Source organism: Plecotus auritus (assembly GCF_963455305.1).
Source record: "Plecotus auritus genome assembly, chromosome: 1".
Classification (NCBI taxonomy): domain Eukaryota; kingdom Metazoa; phylum Chordata; class Mammalia; order Chiroptera; family Vespertilionidae; genus Plecotus; species Plecotus auritus.
The window spans coordinates 33,537,608-33,556,968 of NC_137770.1; the positions used below are offsets into that span (position 1 = coordinate 33,537,608).

General features: G+C 41.6%; 1 protein-coding gene and 1 pseudogene across 4 annotated transcripts in view; one reads left to right on the top strand and one right to left on the bottom strand.

Moving 5' to 3' along the window:
• FUT8 (fucosyltransferase 8) overlaps nt 1-8,555 on the bottom strand; it is a 243,809-nt gene extending 235,254 nt beyond the window's left edge. For 2 of the 3 annotated variants that reach the window (XM_080684230.1, XM_080684232.1), the window contains exon 1: nt 8,046-8,504. The gene's annotated coding sequence lies outside the window, so the exon portion shown is untranslated. Of the gene's footprint in view, nt 1-8,045 lie in introns of all 3 variants that reach the window. The other variant, XM_080684231.1, reaches the window with a different exon arrangement.
• LOC308257578 (oligosaccharyltransferase complex subunit OSTC-like) lies at nt 6,470-6,901 on the top strand (annotated as a pseudogene). The gene has a single exon. The product of its transcript is annotated as an oligosaccharyltransferase complex subunit OSTC-like (transcript).
• Nucleotides 8,556-19,361: the final 10,806 nt, after the last annotated feature.

Sequence of the window (19,361 nt, forward strand, 5' to 3'; positions counted from 1 at the left end):
TTTGTCAGATCAGCAAAAAAATGTATTTTTGGTGTACCACAGAATTTTAGTAGTTTATGTGTGTCATGAGATGAAAAGGTTGAAAATCTCTGGTTTATAACATGAACTTTATTTACACTAACTGCTCATCAAGACTATGACAAGGAAAACTGTTAAGTGTGATTGTGTCTTTTATTATTGACTAGAGGCCCGATGCATGAAATTTGTGCAAGAGTAGGCCTTCCTTCCCCCTGCTGCCAGCACCGGCTTCCCTCTGGCACCCGGGACCCGGGCTTCCCTCGCAGCCCCGGCTTCATCTGGAAGGTCATCCAGAAGGGATGTCCAGTCTAATTAGCATATTACACTTTTATTATTATAGATTTCCCCTTTGGCTTTTTGGGTTTTTTTTCTCACTGATGAGAGAGAAAAAGGGAGGGAGGCAGGGAGGGATACATCAATGTGAAAGAGGTACATCAAGTTACATCGATTGGTTGCCTCTCCTGCACACCCTAACTGGGGATTCAACCCCAACCTAGGTATTGTGCCCAGACCAGGAATCGTACCCATGAACCCTCGACCTTTGGTGCACCAAAGTTCCAACTCCTAAGCCACATCCACTAGGGCCGTGGTCGGCAAACTGCGGCTCGCGAGCCACATGCGGCTCTTTGGCCTCTTGAGTGTGGCTCTTCCACAAAATACCACAGCCTGGGCGAGTCTATTTTGAAGAAGTGGCGTTAGAAGAAGTTTAAGTTTAAAAAATTTGGCTCTCAAAAGAAATTTCAATCGTTGTGCTGTTGATATTTGGCTCCGTTGAGGAGTTTGCCGACCACTACACTAGGGCAAGTCTGATCTTCTTAACATAAATATGTTTCATATTATTTCAGTGAATACCATTGCAGAAATAAATATGAAAAACCCAAGTTCTAAGATACAACAAATATAGGGAGCACTTCAGTAGTGATCTTTTCTTTTGTTTGTATATTTGTTTTCATCCTCACCCGAGGATATTTTTCCATTGATTTTTAGAGAAAGTGGAAGAGAGAGAGAAAGATCGAGAAATATCGATGTCATCGATTGGTTGCCTCCTACACACGCCCTGACCAGGGCCCAGTTGGGGAGAAGCCTGCAACCGAGGTAAGTGCCCTTACCTGGAATCAAACCCCAGACCCTTTGGTCCACAGGTCAACGCTCTATCCACTGTGCCAAACCGGCTAGGGCTCAGTAGTGATCTTAAAAGTTTTATTCCAGTGCTTCAATAAAGAGGTTATAACATAGAACCAATACAAAAGAAAAGAGAATAATATAGTAAAGGTAAGTTTAAACTATATCAGTACTTGCCTCATACTGGTATAATTTTTCAATTAAAATAAAAATCCTAAAATGCAAAACCTTTTCCTTTCACGTGTCATTTTCTGACAAAAAAAATACTCTATCACAAAAGGTAATCTTTAAAAGTAGTATCTGAGTAAGGTATTAGGTTTTGGCAAATAAAATATTTTTATTTTATTTTGTTTTGTTTTGTTTTGTTAATCCTTACCCAAGGATATTTTTTCTACTGACTTTTAGAGAGAGTGAAAGGGAAGGGAGAAGGGGGGAGAAAGAGGAAGAGACAGAGAAACATCAATGTGAAAGAGAGACATGAACTGGTTGCCTCCTGCACGAGCCCCAACTGGGGTAGAGATGGAACCTGCCACCCAGTTATGTGCCCTTGACCAGGAATCAAACCCAAAACCCTTTGGTGCAAGGAATGATGCTCTAACCACTGAGAACACTGGCCAGGGTGGCAAATTACATCTTTTTAAAAGAAAAATTAAATGAAAGTAATGCTACAGCTCTGCTGTTTTATTTTGTTTTCTAATATATTTTTATTAATTTCAGAGAGGAAAGGAGAGGGAGAGAGAAATAGAAACATCAATGATGAGAGAGAATCACTGATTGGCTGCCTCTTGCACACCCCTTACTGGGGATCAAGCCCACAACCTGGGCATGTGACCTTTACCAGAATCCAAACCGGGGCTGATGTTCTATCCAGGAAGCCAAACTGGCTAGGGCTAGCTCTGCTTTTTAAAGAGTACTAGTGGCCTGGTACACCAATTCATGCACATTGAAAGGAAATTAATTAGAAGAAATATTTTAATGTCGCTATTCACCCTTTCTCTATAATAGAAGTGTCTGCCAAATTCACAATCAACAATGACAGAGGGAAACACATGCGTATGAATGGCGCCAGTGAGAGCTTTAAATGTGTCGCACATGTGCAAGTCAACTTAGCCTTTTATAGATATAGAATAAACTTGTTTAATTAGACCTGCTTTCTGATTTAGCAAAACTTTTTCCAGCCCAGTGAAGCACTCCAACTTCTCTTTCAGGTAACTATCAGCAACACAGCAGTAAATATCAACACAAAGCAGATTATTATTGTAGATCATGCAGGGAGAACAAAGGGTAAAATATTTAACTGCAGCAATGTTTGACTATAATCTGCGCAGTGAGAAAACCTAAAGTCATTTTCAAGATCCACCATTTCTTACTTCTTTTCAGTCGGGTCAAGTTTCTAATCTTTCTAAATCTCCATTTTCAGGCTAATGAAAAGAAAATAGGATTCCACCAAGTCTCCTATCTACCTACTCCAGGACTTCTGTGAGGATCAAATGAGATGAGGCATGGGCACTTCACAGACATTTGGTTAAAGTGTAAAATGTTTCCACCGGGCTATAAAGCAAGTCGTATTCCTGGGCTAAAGAAACTGCAAGGCTAGACTCTAGGGCAGGGGTCCTCAAACTTTTTAAACAGGGGGCCAGTTCACTGTCCCTCAGACAGTTGGAGGGCCGGACTATAGTTTAAAAAAAAACTGAACGAATTCCTATGTGCACTGCGGGCCCAGGACGAGTCGGCTGCTAAGCAGGACAGGCAGCAGCACCCGGCGGGCCTGATAAATGTCCTCGGTGGGTCACATGTAGCCCACGGGCCGTAATTTGAGGACGTCTGCTCTAGGGAGAGGAAGCCGGGCATTGCTACGTGATGTCATTACCCAGACAGACACTTAGCATATTAGCCTTTTATATATATAGATAAGTAACTCTTATGTTGAAATACATGACATAATCCCATCAGCCCTATTTGCTCTTCTTCTATTAAAAAAAAAAGGACAGTATCAATAAAGTTTATATGGGTTATATGTTTAGAATATTTTACAGATTGATATAAAGTTATTTAATCACGGAAGAAAAATCTATGTCAGGGAAGTGATGTGGTTCATTTCATTGGTTTGATTCCTAATTACTCCGAAGAGTAAACTGTGGGATGATGGAGGGTGGTTGAAGGGAAGATATAGGCATGAGAATAGAACATAAAGAGAAAGTAAGGTTGAGACTTGAGACTAATCGGTTAAAAAATACACCTTAAGTATATACATATTCCCATATAATTTTCTTCTGTTGGGAATTTTTTAAAGGTTTGCAAAAAAATCATTTGTAAATATCTTTTAAACATGCTTAATATCTCATTATAACAAACTACAATAACAATTGAAATTGCAAAAACGAAATCATATACTTTATGGTAAAGAAATATAAGCCAGCCCAGCCGGTGTGGCTCAGTGGTTGAGAGTCCACCCATGCACCAAGAGGCCACTGGTTCAATTCCCAGTCAGGGCACATGCCCGGGGTTTTGTGCTCAATCCCTGGTGAGGGGCATGCAAGAGTCAGCTGTTCTGTTTCTCTCTCATTGATGTTTCCATTTCTTTCTTCCTCTCCCTTCCTCTCTCTCTAAAAATCAATAAAGATATATTTTTTTAAAAAAGGAATATAAGCAGAAAATCTTTTAAAAGGAACCCTCACTATACTACTATTGACAATAGAAGACAAAGTAGGTATCTCAGCTGAAAAGTACCAAAAGGCCAGTATTGATGCAGGGTATAAAAGTACTATAATAGTAACATCTTTGGTTTCTGAGTTGTTTAAAATCTTAGTTTTGTTTTCATTTTTAGAAAATAAATTTATTTACATGTTTATATTTACTCTTATGATTATAAATCAGAGACTCTTACTTTTTATAAATGTGCTAAAATATGATTTACCATTTAATTAAACCAAGAGATTTACTAAATGCAGTTTTTATTAAATCAAAAATAACAATTAAAACAGTAATGGTTCATTCCTGGGGTTCAGCACAAAAAAATAAAGACATAGTAAAAGTTACATAAAAATATTCTGACATGTCTCATAAAACTGTTTAATTTATAGCATTAACCCCTTAAGTATGATAAACACCTCACTATTCTCTTACAGATATTATCATTCCTTTCAAAGAATCTATTTTTTTTTATTTTATCAGCATTGAGATTCTATTTACATAATGAAGAGCAATGGAGAACACACAGCTCAACCACTATCCTCAGAAACTAAATATTATAATGATTTTAATATACATTACCAATTTGTAGCCTATAATTTGAAGAATGTGAATGGTGGAATGTCTAAATAAAGTACCATAGACGAAAGAAAGAAGAAAAAAGAAAGAAAGAAAGAAAGAAAGAAAGAAAGAAAGAAAGGAGGGAGGGAGGGAGGGAGGGAGGGAGGGAGGGAGGGAGGGAGGGAGGGAGGGAGGGAGGGAGGGAAGAAAGAAACTGCTTCATATTCAAAGGCACAACGTGAATTTAGTAGATCAGCTGGACTCAATGCTCTATATATTTCAGGAGACAGAGGTTAATAAGTGATCTTGGGATCCTTGCTCTACAGATGTCTCAAGGGTCTGTTTCTTTATTGAAAGTACCTCTACTTTTAATAAATATCTATGTTACTACGTAAGTGATATCTTTGCACATGTAAGACTCTACTTGAAGCTTTTTTGATATTTAAGACTGTATGTATTACAATGAAAAAATTTAAGAACATGCAACATGCACAAAGGGTCAAGATATACTCCTTTCCTTCTGATGACTGCACACACTCTAAGTTTGGGACATATTTTCAAGAGATTTTTAAATGAGAAATTCAACAAACCTTAAACATTAAACTTTCCATTATTTCAGATCACGAAAAGATATTTTAACTAATTTGTAATACACAATATATACTCCACAAATAACTATGTACAGATATATGCCATATCAATTCCCTTACAATTTTCAATAAAAATGTATGATTCACCCTGGCCAGTGTTGCTCCATGGTTAGAACACCAGCACTTGCACCAAAAGGTCATGGGTTCAATTCCCACTCAAAAGCTGATATCTAGGTTGAATCCCTGCCCAGGTCAGGGGCGCATGTGGGAGGCGACTAATCAATGTGTCTCTCTTATATCAATGTTTCTCTTTCTTTCTCTCTCCCCCTCCTTTCCAGTCTCTCTAAAAAAATAAAAATAAATGTATTTTATTCTTGTCATAAAAATCTGATTTGGGGGTATTTTAAAAGTTCAAACATATTAAGCTATGCTTTGCTTTGGCACTAGCTCCCCCTCCAGACCAACCTACTAATAAACTGCACATAAAAAAAATAAACAAGGAACACACGTTTTTCCAAAACACTAGCAAATTTCAAAATTCACCACTTTTAAATACATTCCAACTCCTTAAAATAAGTAGTTAAAATTTGTATCCAAACATTTCAGAATATAATCAGAATTATTTTTTTCAATCCTATACATCTCAAACAGAACTGACTTGTAGGAAAACAACTTCAAGTGACTCTTAAAATTTAAGAACATCCTAAAATAAATCTATGTAGTGGTATGTTTTATGAAAATTATTTTGAACCACTATCCTAATAAACCACAATATATTCATGTGAGCTCAATACTCGATCAAAGATACATTTTAGCATGTTTCTGCAGTCTATGCAAGTTTCATTCCAGCTGTTCAGCTCTTCAATTCAAGTAGAATTCTCAATGTATAATGCAGCAAAAAGAAAATCCATGCTTCCAAACTACCCTTCTATTTTCCTTCTACTCATTTCTCACTCCCAACATTTTTAAATATTAAACTGTAAAATCACAATTCAAATGTTTGAATTCCCACCTTATTCTTACTATTGTATTTATAAATGAAGTAATCAAAACTTTCTATACACATTTTATAGTGTATTTCACAAGGCTAGCAACATACAGGTCCTTATTATTTTGGCATAACATTTTAGGTTGTTCTTAACTTGAAGGGAGAATACAACTTACGCCATTATTTCAGTATAGCTCTGTGGTGCTTAAATAATTTCTCTTTTAAAATGATTTCTATATGATGCACCCTTTAAAAGAATTATGCATAAAAACATAAAATTTAAATTAAGAAAATGAAAATGCACTTAACCCCAGAATAACAAGGAAAAAAAAAAACTAGTATAATGAAACCTTTAGAAAAGAGAGCCAAGCCAAAGTTCAGTCAGTTACCTGTGAAAAGTTTAAAATGCAGGAAGTAGAATGACACCTCTCCCTGCCTTTATCCAAGGCCTCAATCTAAAAGCTAATATGGAGACGGAGAGCTGCTCTCCACCACCAACATGGAGACTTTGTACTGACCCCCATTCTTAGTGCTGGAATGACCCAACCTGAAGCTGAAGAAGCCATCCAGTATGCACATGTCCTCGGCCATGACAATGTGGTAGTGTCTTACTTCCTCATCACCAGAGAAATAATTTATGTTATCATTGAACCTCGGAGTGTTGGCTCTATGACTGAGGAACATGGCATTAGAGACCAGTAGCTTTCTTGGCCTACAGAATAAACGGACAATATATTATAGAAGGACTCGAATCCTGTTTACAATGGGAGGGTTAGGTTTCATAAACCTAGACCAATCCAAATGCACCAAACATTCCAAAACTCAATAGATGTCTTCTTCTATTCATTGCATTCGTCTGTGTCTTATTGAGTTTCTCTTCATAGACAGAGTATTCGTGAGAATGCAACTGCCTGGCTATCTGATGGATTAGAGTGCTTTTTGAGAATAATTGTGGATAATGGATTTGTTCCTGTTAATGAAGTTTTAAAGACTGTATCAATCCTCTGATATGAAATATGGAAAAGAATGAAAAGCAGCAGAAAACATAGGAAGCATATTAAAGCTCGGACTAGAGTTATCTTCTTGGTATCAAACAGGCAAGCTTACCAGTGTTTTTTCCTGCCGACCTATACTGGCACCCCACTGATGTTAAGTCTTTTTCAGTTTTTAATTTTTAAAGAAAATATACTCCCATTTCTACAACTAAAATAAATAAATAAATAAGCAAGCTAATATATGGCAAAACGCTAAAAGCTCACCGGGGATAACTAACCACGACACTGTCATTGAACTTAAGAAATACACTGCGTCCCTGACGTTCTGTGTTTCTAAAGATTGCAGTCCCCACTGTGAGAGAACAGGTGCTGCGACCTACAATCTATTCACTCTTTCAGGACAAACCTCCTTTAACTAAAAAAGACTCACTTAACCTCAAAAGTAAGTTTAGATACTCAAAAGCCACCAGCTCATCGTTTCCACATCAAATGGGGGGGGGGGGGGGGGCGTGGAGGCACAGGGGCACTCATGCCCTTAAATGCCCAGGCATTACCCCCTCGCTGGGAGTGGATCTTTGTATAGGTCCACTCCCAGATTTCTAGCCCAAGAACCCCTCTCAAAAGCCCATAACGCACAGGCATCCTCCTCCTCACAGTCTGTGACTACAGGGACAGAACTGCTGGCGAAAGGGCAGGTAGGTGTAAAGAGGGACACCTCCTACCCCGCCCCCATCTCTTCTCTCCTCGGCTTCAGCCCCTGCCCTATCCAAGGATGCGCGACACGAGGGCAGCGGCCGCACCGCTCCGTGTCCCGGCCCGGGCGGCGGGCGCCCCTCACCCCCTACCCGCTCCCTCTCGGCCGCGCAAAGGCACCCGCCGGAGCGTCCCGGGGGCTCCCTCCCCACTTTTCCCGGAGCGGCTGGATAAGCAGCAGCACTTGCAGCAACAGGCCCGGGGATCGCCTGGGGAAAAAGAGTAGCGACAGCCTCCAGTCACATCCCCGGAGCCCCGTCGGATCCCGCGCTTGCCCAGCCTCAGACCCCAAGGCGCGCGGGGCCCGGCCCCCAAACGCCCCCTTACCCGAGGCGGGAGCAGAGGCGGTCTCCGCTGTTCCCCAGTCGCCGCCGCCACAGCCTCAGCCGCAGCTGCCCTCCGTTAGGGGAGTGGGAGGGGTGGCTGGGTGGAGGATGCTACTACCGACTGAAGGGAGAGGAAGAAACGGAAACAGGAACCACCGCCGCCGCTTAACGGAGCCTCCGGCGCCAGTGACTGAGGGAGAGCGCGAGGCGGCGCGAGCTGGACAGTCGCTGACAGCGCGAGACCGAGCGCGAGCCGGGTCTCGGGCGCGCGACCCCGAGCAGCGCCAGCCCCATTCCGCGAGGAGGAAGGAGACGGGTTGCCTGGGGGCTGGGAGGGGGCGGTGAGAGGCGGGGGCCTGGAGCGGAGGGAACCCGACCACTCCGGTCGGCCGGAGATAACGCGCGCACGCGCCGGAGCGGCTCTGACAACGAGAGCAGGCGGGGAAACCCAGGATAGCGCAAGCGTGAGCGCGCGGAAGGGGGCGCGCGCCCCTCAACGTTCCCGGCTCCTGGGAGAGGGCGCGCATGCGCCGGCCCCTGCCACCTACGGCGACCCAGGCATGTGCCAGGGCTTCTCCCCGCCCCCTTTTCGCTGCGCCCTTGGATCGCTCGCCGCAGCATCCTGGGGCAGGAGCGCCCCGGGCCACAGCGGACCGGGAGAGTTCCAGCAGTGCAGCAGCTGAGCGCGCGGGCGCCGGCTCCAACGCGAGAGTAGGCCGCCCTCTACCGCTGGAAGGCCGGAGGCTGAGGGGGGCGCGAGACTAGCCGGCTTCCCATTCCCGGGAGCGCCACCTCCAGGGAATTCCGTATTTTCGACCGATGGGACGGACTGGCCCGTGCCAGTTCAGCCGCGGCCCTAAGGAGCACCTGGTACTAGAGACTGGATGCAGACTCTTTGCCACTTGTTAGGGATAATCGCTGCTGCCCGGCTGCAGCTTGCAACGCGAACATAGACTGGCACGCACCCAAAATCGACTGGCGAAGCCCTACTTTCTCGTAAGAGCTATGTTTCCAAAGATCCCCCACGAGGGCCTGAATTCGATGTCTGGCCTCTTCCCCGGCCCGCGGCTGCGACAGCCCCTCAATGAGGCGGAAGTTTATTCAGTACGGGAAAGAGAACACGGAACGGAGGGGTGGGGGGCTTTTCCTTAGGATGCTTCCTACCCGCTCGGACTCGGGAAATTCCTGCCGCCCGCGATGCAGAGCAGTGGGCCGAAGAGCTAGTTCACACCAGCCCAGACGGCGAGCTGAGACCCAGGACCTGAGCGCGCTGGCGGGGCACACAAAGTAGTCGCGAGCCGAGGGGGGGGTGCCACGGTGGCCAATCAAAGACGCGAGCTGCGTGAGTGGAGTGCGAGCCGACCAATCAGAAGGCGGGAAGATGAGCTTCCTTTACCGAACTCTTCCCTGTGCCTCCGGACCCAAATCCCAAGCCTGAGGTGCAGTGCTGCGGAAAAGCGAAATGATGCCCTAAAACACAGAAGAATTCTTCCTCTGGGCTTGGGTGTTTTTAAGTAAATGCCTTGGGTACATATCCTAGAGCAAATAGCGGCGGCCTTTTAGATGCTGAGTGTGAAAAAGATCGCAGAAAAGAGATTTAAGAGGCAGTGGACTGCCAAGACTGTTATCTGCCTCATAGCATTCATAAATATACAGTATTTACGGAGTCATTTTTTTTAAAGGCCAGGACCTGTACTCCAGAAACACAAATAAGATACTGCTGATTTCAAAGGAGAAAAAAGTTCCCTATCCCTCAATAAACTTAGCTTCTGAGGGAGGATTGTGAGACCTTGTGATTCCGGTATTTATTGGCAGCCCTTTAAAATAAAAGCTCTCCACGAAGTAGTTTACAGTTATTTTTATTATGATCTCCCTGTAAGAAGGGAAAATTAAGAAAAAAGTAGAGTGACTAGTCTAAGGTCAAAAAATACACTGGCAGAGCCAGAATTGTGTTCCAGCTCAGCTTAGTCATCATTCAACAATCATTTACTGAATGTGTGGTTGCTCTCCTCCACTGAAGCCCTTTCTGCACTAAGCTTATACTAGTAAACAGAACAAAAATCCGCTGTAAGGGTTGCAGGCTATGGTTGTTGGAAAGGAACAGAAATTTTAGGCTTATGCCATAGTAAGATGGATTACAGGCCAACGTCTTATCAGTCGTACTCTAGATAATTTTTAGAAGTCAGAAGTGAGGCAGAAAATCACTTTTTAGTTTAACAGCATTTTTACTAGTAGTATTTTAGCAAGAATGTTTAAAGCTTACCTTGTAGAATATTTCAAGATCTCCAAGTTCAAAGCTTTACATTTGCCTGAAAACATTGATTTTTTTTAAATCTGGCCTTCATTTTTTTCTTTCCAGAAACCTAGGGATTAAAATAATTACCTTCTCAAACCCCTGCTCAAAAAGAAAAAGAAAGAAAAGAAAACTCTGCCCAAGGAATGTTTGTTCAAGATTTAGTGCATTTTTATAGCGCAGTATAATATATATTAAAATATCAAATAACTGGTGTCTCTAGCACATATTCAGAAACTAGATCTTAAGCGATTTCAGTTATGCTCTGTTGAGTCAATGTGCTTCTCAGCCTGTGACAGAACACTGTTATCAAAGCCCTTTTCAGAACATGCCTACGATTTAGCTACCACCTCCGAACTGGAAGTATTAGTTAAATAACTGACTTTTGAGAACAAACGACACATTAAGTTCCAGGCCAATAATGAATTTACAAAAAATTCACAACAGTCCCTGCTTTTAAAAAACACATTTCTTTTACTCTCTCCAGAGAGGAATATTACTAAAACTCTGCCTTTCTCTTAACAGATTAAATTTCTGACAGAAAGTGTCCCCCAAAGGTTCTATCTATATCACTGGCCACCAGAACACACAAAGTTTGTTTTCTCCACAAGCTCCAGCCTCCCTGTTGCTGGGCCCTCTCACTCTCTCTTCTCACCCCAGCTGTCTGTCTGTGCCTCACACCACTTCTAGTTTCAGGTATTTGCTTAAGAAAGTAGAATTGTTCCACCACTTCCTCCACCACCACCCCCTCACCAACTAGGCTTGAGACCTGTTTTTGCTGATGCAAAAACTTATAAAGTTCTGCTCAGCGAAACACTGTAAAGAATATTCTTTATAAGATTATACTGAGAACTAATAGAAACTTCTGAATACATGTATTTTTTTTACACAGCCTGCATCAAATTCTTAGTCATCAACCAGAGCTGTGCGCGTCTCGCGGGTGGAACAAGAAGGAGTCAACTATTAGACAATGGAAAAATACCAAAATGAAAGATGAGTGCCTGAGTAGCCATTTTATTGAGATCAAAATTAATGAATACTACCACATTTCCAAAGTTGTGAACACCCAAAGGACAGCACTGTTATTGCTACATACAAGAAGGTGTGAACTTGAGAAAATTATTTTACCCATTTGGCTCTTAGTTTCCTCATCTGTAAAATAAAGGGATTGGACTAGATAAATTTTAGTTGTTTGCCAGTCCTAAACTATAAATCTAGCTAGCTTGACAGTAACTAACAATGAAATATGGAAAAACAGCCTATATTTTCAAATTCAATGAAGGTTTTAAGCCACTTTTGAGCCATCTCCTTAAGTTGAAATTGTATATCTACACCAAGCATGTCAAACTCAAAGGCTAACATGGGCCAAATAAACAAGGTTTAAGTTTATGTGGGCCACAAAAAAACAAAAGCTTCAATTTTCATATAAATGTAGGTTTATTTCGATAGAGACATGCTGAATACAAAGGGCTGAAATAAATGAGTAATAGTTAACATAAAATAATAGAACATTTTAATAAAAATTAATATTTTTTCTTGAACATTAACTTACCAGACACTGAATAACTGCACCAATTAATAAGTGTAACGCAAATAAACCTATTTTTCTTGTTCTCCGAAAGCGAAATATTTCCTGTTGCGCACACCAAACAAGTCAGTACATAGTAATGACGTGGCCATCGGCTGCTAAAATATTCGCTGCTAGTATTAGTGGAGAGAAATGATGTGCCTGTGCATAAGGCACGTAATGGAAATGAATGCAACATGATTATAGTAATCAGTCATTAGTGAAAGTTGTAGTTCATTATTAATAATTACATATAACAGAATATTGTAAAAATTAAGTTATGAAATTTTTATTAAAACGTTTCTTACATACCGTTATATTGGCTGGGCTGCAAAAATATTCATTATGGGTCGCCATGTGGCCCTCGGGCCAAGAGTTTGACATGCTTGATCTACACCCACTCATTAAACAAAGCCAATCTTTCCAATCAAAAGAATAAATGAAGTGATTGATTTAGAGGCTGATGAAACTAGCCAAACTATCCCTCCCTGTAACTTGCCTCCTTGGCTGAAATTTCTTTCTTCTCCTTTGGGATAAAGTATCATATAGTTCACACTTGATTTTTTATATATATATATATATATTTTATTGATATTTTACAGAGAGGAAGGGAGAGGGATAGAGAGCTAGAAACATCAATGAGAGAGAAACATCGATCAGCTGCCTCCTGCACACCTCCCACTGGGGATGTGCCTGCAACCAAGGTACATGCCCCTGACCGGAATCAAACCAGGGACCCTTCAGTCCACAGGCCGACGCTCTATCCACTGAGCCAAACCGGTTTCGGCAACACACTTGATTTTTTATTCAACATCCACTCCTAAATTTTCCTTATTGAGTTGCTTGTTTTGTGTTTTTTTGTTGTTTTGTTTTTTAGGTAACTATCCAACCTCCAGCTACAAAAGAGCAACTCAGTTAGCCTGAGTCAATCAGTAAATGAATTCCCTGGTATGATAGAGACTTGTAATGCTTACCCTGTCACATTTTCACATGTACATCCCTGTCACCCGCCCCCCCCTCCCTTCCTTGTTACATGTAACTAGTTACAGTCACTAGTCTATAGTGGGTTGTGAGTAGAAGTGATATGTGTTACTTCCAGGTAGAACATTTAATTGCAAGTGTAAGTTCTTACAGTGTTTACTCTGCCACAGCCTCAAGACCAGTATTGTTGAAGATGATAAAGCTTTTGTCAGCCTAGGTCCCCAAGAAAGGATAATGTAGAACAGCCCACCTCTCACTCGCATCAAGTCAGGATGGTTGGTTTGAGTAATAAATACATCTTTGTTATTTAAGGATATTTTTTTCTTTTTTACTGCAGTATGACCTAGAAAATAAGTTATAGTAGGTCCTAGACCAGTGGTCGGCAAATTGCGGCTCGCGAGCCACATGCGGCTCTTTGGCCCCTTGAGTGTGGCTCTTCTACACAATACCACAGCTTGGGCAAGTCTATTTTGAAGAAGTGGTGTTAGAAGAAGTTTAAGTTTAAAAAAATTGGCTCTCAAAAGAAATTTCAATCGTTGTACTGTTGATATTTGGCTCTGTTGACTAATGAGTTTGCCGACCACTGTCCTAGACTATTCTAATTAAAACACCTGAAAACCATTATAGTCCTGTAGTAAACTGGCCCAATCAGACAAAAGGGAAAGATTTTTAATCCATACTTAGAGAAAAGGATTCTCTTTGCTACCAGGTATGAGCAAATCAGCCTATAACCCAGATTGCCACAAGAGTAATTGATCAAACAGAAAAAACCCTTGATTATATGATTGAGCTGATGGCTATATTGCTCCTGAAGGCTATTCCTCTCTAGACTTCTAATTCTGCAAACTAATAATTCAGTTTGTTTGTTTCTCCATAACATGGTATGCAGAAATATACAGAGTGGCCAGATTATTATGATCTCTGAACACATAATAATCTGGCCACTCAGTGTATATCCTATATAATAAAAGGCTAATATGCAAATTGTCCCCTCGACCAGGAGTTTGACCAGCAAGTAGGCCGGCCAACTGCCCATGTCCCCTCCCCCTGGCCAGGCTGGCCGGACCCCACCCATGCACGAATTCATGCACTGGGCCTCTAAAATATACACACACACACAAACACACACACACACACACACACACACACACACACACACACTGAATGGCCAGGTTATTATGCATTCAGAGATCATAATAATCTGGCCACTCAGTGTATGTTTATCTTTGTACATCTTCAATTTCATCAGGGTTCCTAACATAAATCTAGCTCAAGAAGCACTCAAAAAAATTTGATGAATTAAAATTAAAAAAATATAAAGCTCACCCTCTTGTCTTCAGAAATAAAATATTACCTGCAATAACAAGGGGGTAAGTAGTTTGATTCAACCCAATCTTTTTACAGATGAAGAAACTAAAACTCAGACACAGTATAAGATTTATCAAGTTCATATGGCTTGCTAAGGCAGAACTGAGAGGCGAAAAATAAAGACTACTAATTGTTTCATCAAAAATGACCATAATTTTCCACTCAAGGTAGGGAAGTAATGAGACAGTATATTGCCCTGGTAGTTAACAACTTTGAACTTAAGACAAATATAGCTTACTTACTAGCTATATGATCTTGGACAAGTTACTTAAGCTCTCTAAGCTCTGGTTTTTCCATCTATAGAGTACAATAGTCTCTAGTTCATAGAGTTGTGAGGAATAAATGACTCAACATATAAAAAAAACACTTAGCATAATGCCTAACACAGTAAATATTCTATATATTGCAGCTCTATCAAATGATGTTTATTCATAGTTAATCAATTTTTTACATTAAGATTGATCCTGTTCTCCTTTATCATTCATATAATTCAAACCACTGACCTGTGTTTTTTTTCATCTTGCATAATTATAGGATAGCCTATACAACTGGATAGCCAGCATCCACCTTTCCTATAGGAACTCCTCCCATTTCCACACTTCTATTACATTATGGCAGCAAAAGAAATCATCTATATATATAAAAGGCTAATATGCTAAGTGTCCAACCATCCAGCTAACGCCTAGCAACTAGCCTCCTTGCAGTTTCTTCAACCCAGGAACAGGACTTGCTTTATAGCTGGGTAGAAACATTTCACACTATAACCAAATGTCTGTGAAGCTTTTTCACGTGCTTCATCTCATTTGATCCTCACAGAAGTCCTAGAGTAGGTAGATAGGAGACTCGGTGGAATCCCATTTTCTTTTCATTAGCCGGAAAACGAAGATTTAGAAAGCTTAGAAACTTGACCCGACTGAAAAGAAGTAAGAAATGATGGATCTTGAAAATGACTTCAGGTTTTCTCACTGCACAGAATATAGTCAAACCCTGCTGCAGTTAAATATTTTACCCTTTGTTCTCCCTGCATGATCTACAATAATAATCTGCTTCATGTTGATATATACTGCTGTGTTGCTGACAATTACCTGAAAGAGAAGTTGGGGTGCTTCACTGGACTGGAAAAAGTTTTGCTAAATCAGAAAGCAGGTCTAATTAAGCAAGTTTATTCTGTAATATAAAAGGCTAAGTTGACTTGCATATGCGCGATACATATAAAGCTCTCACTGGTGCCAGTTGCACACGTTTCCATCTGTCATTGTCGATTGTGAATTTGGTTGACATTTCTATTATAGAGAAAGGGCAAATAGCGATATTAAAATATTTCTTCTAAATAATTTCCTTTCATTGTGCACAAATTTGTGCACTGGGCCATTAGTGTTTTTATAAAGTAAACAATAAGAAGAGGGAAAATTCCTGGATCCATGATCTTTATTAACAACTTGCGTGATACCTCTAAGAATATGATCATCAAGTTTATAAAAATTAATCAAGAAATATTTATCAAATACCAATTATATGTAAAGTACCTGTTACAGAAACTTCAAATTACTTGACTATATCTATTCTTTTATTCTTCCATAATAACCAGTCCCTATGTTTTAGATGGTCCTATTACCACTCAGCTAAAATATAATGCTTTCCAGTAACCTTACATGGGTGTGGCTGCTAAATTTGGGCTATTGATATCTAAGCAAAAATGTTGTGTGGGACTTCTGTTTTTTAAAAAAAACATCATAAAAAGGAAGGGGAGTCTGGACACTGTGGCTCAGTGATTGAGTGTGGACCTATGAACCAGGAGGTCACGGTTTAATTCCCAGTCAGGGCACATGCCCAGATTATGGGCTCAATCCCCAGTGTGGGGCATGCAGGAGGCAGCCAATCTATGATTCTCTGTCATCATTTATGTTTCTATCTCTCTCTCCCTCTCCCTTCCTCTCTGAAATCAATAAAAATATTTTTTTTTTTAAAAAAAAGGAAGGGGATATACCCTTCTTACCACTTCTCTCCATCCTGTTGCCTGGACATGATGTCTGACAGGTGCCTTCTTGGATCATCTATAGCTCTACAAAAACCCTAAACTAAAGCAAACCTTTGTGGACACTATTGTTACTATCTGATCTAAATCCAGAGTCAAGATAACATGAAAAAGAAATAGGTGATTGACAAGGTTTCCGGGACCAAAGGCTGAATGCCATTTCAGGTCTGTGGTACATGCCATAACACAACTGTTGGTATTTAAAACAAAGAGTAAAGGTCCTAAAAACAACCCACTATAAATTGTGTTGACACAACTTACAAGTAGACTTGTAATTCTCATAAAGTCAAGTGGAGCTAACATATTTATTTCAAGGCTCATCATTTAGTTTAAAATATACTCCTACTCATCTGGGCTCCTACACTGACATGTCAAATGGCTGAAAAGTCCATCCAACTTACTTGAGCTCTTTAAGGTGCGAGGAACCAAGTAACTCAAGTTACTTCAAAGAAAGGAGGACTTTGAACTGTTTTCAGTTCAAAACACATTAACTGAAACTTACCTCAGTATCTGAACTGCCATCAGATACTGAGGCAACTGGAGACCTCCTCCTCCAAGTTTCCATCTTTCTCACATTCCCCCAGGTCATTTTCTGCTCTTCTCTCAGTACCAAGAGACTCCCATTCATATATATATGAATGGGAGTCTCTTGGTATATATATATTAGAGGCCCAGTGCACAAAAATTTGTGCGGGGGGGGGCGGGTGTCCCTCAGCCCAGCCTGCACCCTCTCCAATCTGGGACCCCTCAAGGGACGTCCGACTGCCCGTTTAGGCCCAATCTAAATGGGCAGTTGGGCATCCCTCTCACAATCCAGGACTGCTGGCTCCCAACTGCTCGCCTGCCTGCCTTCCTGATTGCCCCTAACCACTTCTGCCTGCCAGCCTGATCACTCCCTAACCACTCCCCTGCCAGCCTGATTGATGCCTAACTGCTCCCCTGCCAGCCTGTTTGCCCCTAACTGCCCTCCCCTGCAGGCCTGGTCACCCCTAACTGCCCTCCCCTGCAGGCCTGGTCCCCCCCAACTGCTTTCCCCTGCAGGCCTAGGTCCCCCCCAACTGCCCTTCCCTGCAGGCCTAGTCGCCCCCAACTTCCCTCCTCTGCTGGCCTGGTCACCCCTAACTGCCCTCCCCTGCAGGCTTGATCACCCCCAACTTCAGGGAGGCTAACTGAAGCTCTGGTAAACAGAGTTGCACACAGATTATTTTGATTTTGTGGTAGGAAAGTTTTTATCCTTCCTTCACTGTCTCCCAATGATCACTAACCATTTTGCTCATCAAAGGACCTGGGGTAAATTTTATATTCATCACATCTAGAACTCCAGTATCACAGTCAATGGAGTAAGACAAATTTTAACAGGTAGAAACTAACTCATGTGTATATTTTTTAAATGGCTTTAGGCATATGTCTGTCATGCTCTAACAGAGTAGCATGGACCACACAATGTCTTCAAGTCCCTCCTGTATTTATGAGTCATCATTTTGAACAAATACAGTTCTAGAAAACCCAAACTGCTAGATGCAAATGCTCATTAAATTGCTTTGCACGAGAGGAAAGTTATTATTCTTTTTATTATGGTCAAAATGAAAACTGAAAAGAGTGTATCCGATTTCCTCTACTATCTTTTCCAATTCTAGAATCATCTTCCAGTGTGTTCTAAACTTGGAGCAGCTCAAGTTCCTGTCCTCCTTTAGGTTTCCCAGCCTATTTGGTAATCATGTTGGAGCATGTTCTAGCCACGGGATGTGGACAGAAGTGATGTAAGTCACTTCCAAGTCTGGTCAAAAGTGCCTCTGGGAGAACCTCCAGCTCTTTCTTCCCCTGCTTGGTGATCATGGAGGCTAAATATTCTAGACGGTCTCACTATAAGATAAAAATAGGTACCCTGAATCCCTGAACATCCATTAGGAGGAGAGCTACCCTACAGGCATTGGATTGGGACATGAGCAAGAAATAAATATTTTATTGCATTAAACCATTAGTATTAATTAACCAACTACTATACTGGCCAACAGGATATTGAAGGGCAAAATCTAGCCTCTGATTTAGTTATCAAACCATGTGCCTTGGCACAGTCTTTTGCCCAATGGGTGCCATCATCTGCATCCCCCCAGGGAAGGTGCCTTTGGTAATTCACATACACATGCCATATGGACCAGCAGTAGCCCTAACTGCATCCCCTCTCAGTTGATTACCCTGTCTTCACTTTCTTCCCTTCATAATCACTCTATAAAGAGGTGCCAGATTAATATTCCTAAGGCACAACTATAATCATGTCATTTCCTGCTCAGAAACCCCAAAAGGAGCCCCACTACTTCATGAATTAAGCCCAAAATCCTTAACATGGTCTCCCAGACCCTCTGCAATTCTTTGAACAAAGCCACATATGCATACCAATCACTACCCTTCTCTTTTTTTAAATATATTTTTATTGATTTCAGAGAAGAAGAAGAAGAAGAAGAAGAAGAAGAAGAAGAAGAAGAAGAAGAAGAAGAAGAAGAAGAGGAGGAGGAGGAGGAGGAGGAGGAGGAGGAGGAGGAGGAGGAGGAGGAGGAGGAGGAGGAGGAGGAGGAGGAGGAGGAGGAGGGGGAGGAGGAGGAGGGGAAAGAGAGAGAGAGAGAGAGAGAGAGAGAGAGAGAATGAATGGTGAGAATGATTGGTTGGCTGCCTCCTATACACCCCACACTGGGGATCAAGCCCACAACCCAGGCATGTGCCCTGACCAGGAATCAAACCATGACCTCCTGGTTCATAGGTCGATGCTCAACCTCTGAACCACATTGACCAGGCATACACGTGTCTTCTCAACCCCATGTTCTCCAGCTCTAAAAGATATCATGGCATAAGCCAGGAGCTCCCTCAGCCTGATACCACATAGCAGGTGCACCCCATCTCATATCCAGCATTCACTGACCTAACTTATGGAACCTCCACCTTCACTCACTCCAAGAATTTCTATACTATGGAATTTTTTAAAGTCCTCCAGCCTTCTGGAGTCACCTTTTCTTCTAATATCTAAATTAAAAGACTCAACTTTCATAATTTATATTCTAGAGGCCCGATGCACGAAATT